This window comes from Rhinopithecus roxellana, chromosome 13 (genome assembly GCF_007565055.1).
Source record: "Rhinopithecus roxellana isolate Shanxi Qingling chromosome 13, ASM756505v1, whole genome shotgun sequence".
Classification (NCBI taxonomy): domain Eukaryota; kingdom Metazoa; phylum Chordata; class Mammalia; order Primates; family Cercopithecidae; genus Rhinopithecus; species Rhinopithecus roxellana.
In genome coordinates this window covers 14817349-14824062 of record NC_044561.1, presented here as the reverse complement: position 1 = coordinate 14824062, position 6714 = coordinate 14817349, and the positions used below count along the sequence as shown (strand labels likewise).

The window sequence follows — 6714 nt, the reverse complement described above, 5'->3', positions numbered from 1 at the left end:
TTGAACTAAAACTTTTGCATAACTGAGAAATGATTATCAAGATTGAGTAAGCTTGGCCAATGACATGATTCTTCTGTTTGGACCCCTGTATTATTTATTCTTATAATTTTGGTAACCATTAATGGTGGTTATTAATGCAGGATATGCAGGTCATACAATGACCATTAAAACCAAATATCAAAATAAACTGAATTTTGAGCCAGATCTTTAAATTGTTATATTTTCATAAACCATGATTTCAAAAAGTAATAAGGCCTATTTGAATAGACACATTTAAATAAAATAGGATGCATGCATAATTTAAAAATGAATGACATACATTTTGGGGTACTTGGAGTATGCATTTTTAACTCTTTTTGGGAGTGTGTGATCCAAAAATTTGTGAGCTATTGATTCAGAGGGCCAGACACACTAGTAACTAAATAGTCTTATTGTCAAGATCAATGACAAAGACATGAACTAAATGACCCAGCAACGGGTCATTTCTTGTCGCTGTGTGAGACATCAGCAGTATTAACATATAGCTTTTATTTACTTTTATTTTAAATACAAAATGTTCATGGGCCTTCAGGAAAGTACATTTGCCTAACAAGTTGAAAATGCCTACATTTTGGAATTGAGGTATTTTTCCTGTATATAATGTTCTTTACTTTTTGCAACATGTAGTTAGTGCAAAAATAATATTTACCTAAGGGACAAAAATTCTTTCAGTTATGCCTTCTTGGCTGGTCCCTTACCCAGCCTTTAAAATTTATTCCTGCCTCCCACTTTCTGTTTCTTTTATTTCCCCAGAAACACAGGGGAAAATCTTTGGCATCCATCTGTGTAAGGGGCACCCGAAAACACATTAGGCAGCCACTCTGTTATTTCAGGGGCAGGAGAGGACAATAAACTAGATAATAGAATTGCCATGTGGAATAGTGCTGATGCATCTTTTCCTTACACTTTGCAAAGATTGTAAGGTACTCAAATCATGGATTTTTAGCCCAGGGAGAAATCATCTAATCTAGTCTCCTTATTTTAAAGATGAGGAAATTTAATCTCAGAGAGTTTTAGTGGCTTAGCCATAGAACGAACCATCAGTTTGATGTAGCTCATGGATTATAGTCTAACACTTTCACTTACAACTGGGGAAACTCAAGCTCAACAAATTAAGGGACTTTTCTAAGATTACACAGCGAGATGGGGGATTTAAGAGGAGACCCCAGTGTTTGGACTCTCAGAACCCTATGCTGGATCTGACAGCTCCTTAATCAGGTAAGATAGTTTGGTCAAAAGAAATGAGGGCTGAGAAGAGGTAGAATGGTGAGATCCATCAGGTCATCAAGTCTCAGTTCGCATTTCCTCATTGTATGAATGAAAATTCGGCTGGCCTTTATCTCACCATACCTAGGAGGTAACCTCTAAGCCCTTGGAATTTCCCCAGTGATAGCAGTGTCTGTTATTCATGACGGGCCCTTCAGACTACATCTGATACTTTTTGCTAAGAGGTCCTGTTCCTGTGTTATGTCTCTTAACATAATGTCCTAGCCGGGCGCGGTGGCTCAAGCCTGTAATCCCAGCACTTTGGGAGGCCGAGACGGACGGATCACGAGGTCAGGAGATCGAGACCATCCTGGCTAACATGGTGAAACCCCGTCTCTACTGAAAATTACAAAAAACTAGCCAGGCGAGGTGGCGGGCGCCTGTAGTCCCAGCTACTCGGGAGGCTGAGCCAGGAGAATGGCGTAAACCCGGGAGGTGGAGCTTGCAGTGAGCTGAGATCCGGCCATGGCACTCCAGCCTGGGCGACAGAGCGAGACTCTGTCTCAAAAAAAATAAAAATAAAAAATAATGTCCTTCAGTTCCATCCATGTTGCAGTAAGTGACAGGATTTCAGTCTTTTTTATGGCTGATATTATATATATATATATATATATATATATATATATATTTTTTTTTTTTTTTTTTTTTTTTTTTTTTTTTTTTGAGATGGAGTCTTGCTCTGTCGCCAGGCTGGGGTGCAGTGGTGCGATCTCAGCTCACTGCAACCTCCATCTCCCTGTTTCAAGCAATTCTCCTGCCTTAGCCTCCTGAGTAGCTGGGACTCCAGGCGCCTACCACCACGCCTGGCTACTTTCTGTGTTCTTAGTAGAGACGGGGTTTCACCATGTTGGCCAGGCTGGTCTGGAACTCCTGACCTTGTGATCCGCCCGTCTCGGCCTCCCAAAGTGCTGGGATTACAGGCATGAGCCTCTGCGCCTGGCCTGGCTGATAGTATTCTATTGCCTTTATCCATTGTCTTTATTCCTTCCTCCGTTGTTGGACACCAAGGTTGGATGCTTTGGCTATTGTGAATAAAGCTGCAATAAACATGGGAGAGCAGATGTCTCTTTGATAGATTTATTTCCTGTCCTTTGAATAAATGCCTGGTAGTGGGATTTCTGGGTCATATGGTAGTTCTATTTGCAGTTTTTTGTGGAACCTCCATAGTATTTGCCATAGATAAATGTTTGAGATGATGGATATGCCAATCTTGTTCTGATCGCTGTGAATTTTTTGTATGACAACATCATTATGCACCCCATAAATATGTACAGTTATTACATTGTCCATTAAAAAAATTTTTTTTCAGTTCCAGTGAGCTCCCCTGGTTGGCAGTTTTCCACACTGTAGCGAGAAGGTTACATCTTTGGGGATGACAGGAGCTTCAGGTGGGGAACCCTCCCAGACTTCACCCTATGCTTCTCCCTTTGGCTGGTTTTGATTTGTGTATTTTGGCTAAAGTAACATTGTAATAATAGGTATAGCACTTTCCTGAGTTCTTTGAGTCATTCTAGTGACATTACATCTGAGGAGGTAGTGGGAGCCTCTGAGCTTGTAGCCAGCTGGTTAGAAGGGAGCGGGACCTGGGAGCTCTGGAACCTGTGACTGCTGTCCGAAGTGAGGACAGTTTTATGGAGGGCAGTGCAGGTAACCTGCAAAGTTTGCTTAACCTTGCATATTTGGCTTTAGAAGTCATTGGACACATGTTCCTGATTCTAAAACTTTGGGGAGTAAGGACAGAAATGAGTCTGAAAATACTAAGATTAAAACCATGAGATTTTTTGCTTTACTTTCTCCACAGAAACTCATTTTCTCTAAACTCCAGCCTTTACCGCCTCACATCAGCTGCACTCATAACAGTTTCCCAAGGCTGCCAGCCATGACCTGTTCTTTGAAACATCCCAGTGCAGAACATAACACAGCCGTGTTTTGTTTTGTTTTGTTTTCTGCTGGGGCAAGACTGATTATTTAGAAAGCAAGATAAGAATCTTTTAGTAATTTCTCTCACGTAGGCAAAAAAGCAAGCAAGCCAGCAAGCAAGCGAGCAAAAAAAAAAAAAATTACCTGATTTCTTATCTTGGGTAACTGCTGGTTTGCTTTTGCCAAACGAATTCGAGGATTACTTAAACGCTAGGTTGAGTTCACAGCCAGGTTGTCTGGCTCTCCCCTCTTCAGGAAATCAGACTCGTCCTGCTTTAATTACCTCTTTGGAATAGCAAGCAATTTTTGTGCCCAGGCATGAATTCTGGAAGACAGAGAGGATGGAATCACTAAAGGTAAGCTGAACTAGGAGGTTGAAGGCCGGAAAGTGCAGGCATGTAGCAAGAACCAAGTTTTATAGGAAACTAAAGGTTACTATTATTATCACTGTTGTTTGTTTTACTTTGTTTTGTTTTACTGTATTTAGTTGTTTTTTTTTTTTTTTTTTTTTTGAGACAGAGTCTCACTCTTACTGCCCAGGCTGGAGTGGAGTGGCATACTCTCGGCTCACTGCAACCTCCGCCTCCCAGGTTTAAGCAATTCTTGTGCCTCAGCCTCCCAGTAGCTGGGATTACAAGTGCACACCACACACCCGGCTAATTTTTGTGTTTTTAGTAGAGATGGGTGTTTCACCATGTTGACCAGGCTGGTTTCGAACTCCCAACCTGAGGTGATCTTGGATTATAGGTATGAGCCACCGTATTTTTTTTTTTTCTAACTTTAGCTGGGAGTCTTGTCATCAAAAATAAACACAGTTGTATGGAGCTGCTTAAGATCTGAACCAAACTAAAAATAGGAAGGCGGGGGCTAAAAAGTTATTTTAAGAACCCCCCAACCACAGTCACTCGTGGGCTGAGCGGGGAGCAGGAAGCATGTCTGGTCACGCCATCTTGGAGTAAGAAGCTATGGCTGGTGGCGCTGATGGCTCACATGGAGCTGAACTTGAACATGACGCCAGCTCTGCGTGAGGTGGGGAGGGGGTTGTGAGGAGGTGCCGCCGTCATTGCTGCAGCTCCATTCTGTTGAGGGCACTGCCGGCACGGAACCACTCGAACAGAGTTGGCCTTGCCATTTTCAATGTTGATGGCACCAATGAGCAGGTTGTTGGAGATGTTTTCCAAGTGCCCATGGAACTTGAGCCAGGGGCCAGCAGCCGAGATGTGATCAGTGGTAGCCCTTGCAGGGGTGCTGGTAGGTGTCCTGTCCTGGGTCGAGCTCTGCTTGAGGAAGCCCATCTGCATCAGGAGCCTCCAACTTGAACTTCTTGCCATCCTTGCCTGTCAGGTAGTTGGTCTCTGGGTTGACCTTGAGGGTTCCTGCAATGGCCAGGGGTGTGACAGTCTCTGGGGATGTGACGAAGGCATGGGTCTCAGGGTTTGTGTCTTTGCAGCCCGTGAAGTTCTTGTTGTAAGAGGCGACAGTTATGTTCTTCTCCTGATTCTTGATGTCCTTCCTGTCCCACTGGCCAATGCAGGGGCCACAAGCATTGGCCAGGATGATGCCGCCCACATCCCTCAAGGTCTGTGCTTAGCCGTCCCGCTCAATGGTGGTGCGGATCTGCTCAGAGCATGGAGTGATCGTGAACTGGGACTTGCACTTGAGGCCATGGGCTAGTGCCTGCTTGGCCACAGCTGCTGAGTGCCCCATATCTTCATAGCTTGAATTGGTGCAGCTGCCAATCAGACCCAGTCAGATGTCCAGAGGCCATCCTTCCTTCTCTGCCACCTTGCCCACTTCTGCCACAGGGGGAGCCAGGTCACGGGTGAAGGGCCCATTGATGTGCGGCTTCACTTCACTGAGGTTAACTTCAATTAGTTGGTCGTAATGGCAGCCAGGGTCAGGCACCAAGTGATCCTCGAATTCATCAGCTAGATCGGCAATGTCTGCCCGGCAGGTCTTGCTCAGGTACTACTTCATCCTGTGGTTGTAAGAAAACACGGAAGTGATGGCCCCAATTTCTGCGCCCATGTTGCAGACTATCGCCATGCCAGTGCAGGAGATGGAGTCTGCACCAGGCCCGTGGTATTCCACGATTGCACCTGTGCCACCTTTCACTGTGAGGATGCCTGCCACCTTCAGGATCACATCTTTGGGTGAAGTCCAACCGGAGAGGAAGCCCATCAGCTTCACGCCAATCACCTTGGGGCACTTCAGCTCCCAGGGGATCCCAGTCATGACACCCACAGCTCAGCACCCCCAACTCCAATGCAGATGCCCCCCAGGCTGCCACCACTGGGGATGTGGGAGTCAGTGTCAATCAGAAGAACCTCAAGGTATTCATAGTTTTCCAAAATAAGCTGGTGAATGATTCCAGATCCAGGCTTCCAGAGGCCCCCGCCATATCTGACACTTGCATTTGCCAGGAAATTATAAACTTCCTGGTTGATGTCCTTGGCCCAGCGTGGGTCTTTTTCACTCCCGAGCTGGGCCTCAATCAGATGGTCATGGTGGATGGTGGACGGCACAGTCGTTTTGGGAGCCTGCTGCTGATGAACTGCAGCGTGGCCATCTGGGCCGTCGCATCCTGCATGGCCACGCTATCTGGCCGCTGCTGCAGGTACATCTTGCCCCACTCGATTTCCTAGCTGGCAGGGTCATCCAGGTGTCCATACATAATCTTCTCTGAGAGGGTCAGAGGCCTATTCAATCGTTTGCGAACAATGTTAATGTTCTTCTCTAGCAGGTCATAGTGGATGTACTTGGACTCAGAGTGGCTCGTCGCCACCTTGGCCTGTTGGCACAGGACTGAGGCCACATGGTACTGCTGCATGCCCAGAGCTTTCTGCAGCCAGAACACCAGTAGGCTGTAGGGCGCCATTTTGTGCACTGACAAAGATGGGGTTGCATCTGTGTTTGTTTTAAAAGAGAATATACTGTAACTACAAGGCCTGGAAAATGCAGTAAGAAAATGGGGTGAAGATGCTTCTAGCATCTGGAAGAGGGTAAATCTCTGGAATCAGGCAATCAGTCAACACTCACTCTGACTTCATTACCCTTCACCCTCTTTCAGGTGGATTTGCTGAGCTCTTCCCTGGCAGGCCAAACCCATGGGAGCAGATGGGCACCTTGGGAGCTTGACCTCTTCCAATTGTCAGGGCGTGGGAGTCGTTCTGCCACTCTTGTCTCACAGCAGGAGTACCTGAAGAGAACCCTGGCCCTTTTGTGGGGGTGGGGGGGTGGTTAACTAGGCTTGTTCTTACAGAAAATAATGGGCTGATAGGGGAGATTGTCTTCTTCTTCACAGTTTATGTCAGATGTAACCCTCTACTCTGTGAAAGATAACAGGTTTGGTAATTAGACATGAAGGAATTTAATTGATTTCTAAAAGTATTTATGGAACAGGTACTATATATCTGACAAAGACCTGAGAATACAGAACAGAGGGGAGAATAAGACATTGCTAGCAGAGTGATAGACTAGTCAAGCAGG

The 6714-nt window shown here is 45.7% G+C and overlaps 1 pseudogene; it reads right to left on the bottom strand.

The window, feature by feature from the left end:
• Positions 1 to 4211: 4211 nt before the first annotated feature.
• LOC104682569 lies at positions 4212 to 6103 on the bottom strand (annotated as a pseudogene).
• Positions 6104 to 6714: the final 611 nt, after the last annotated feature.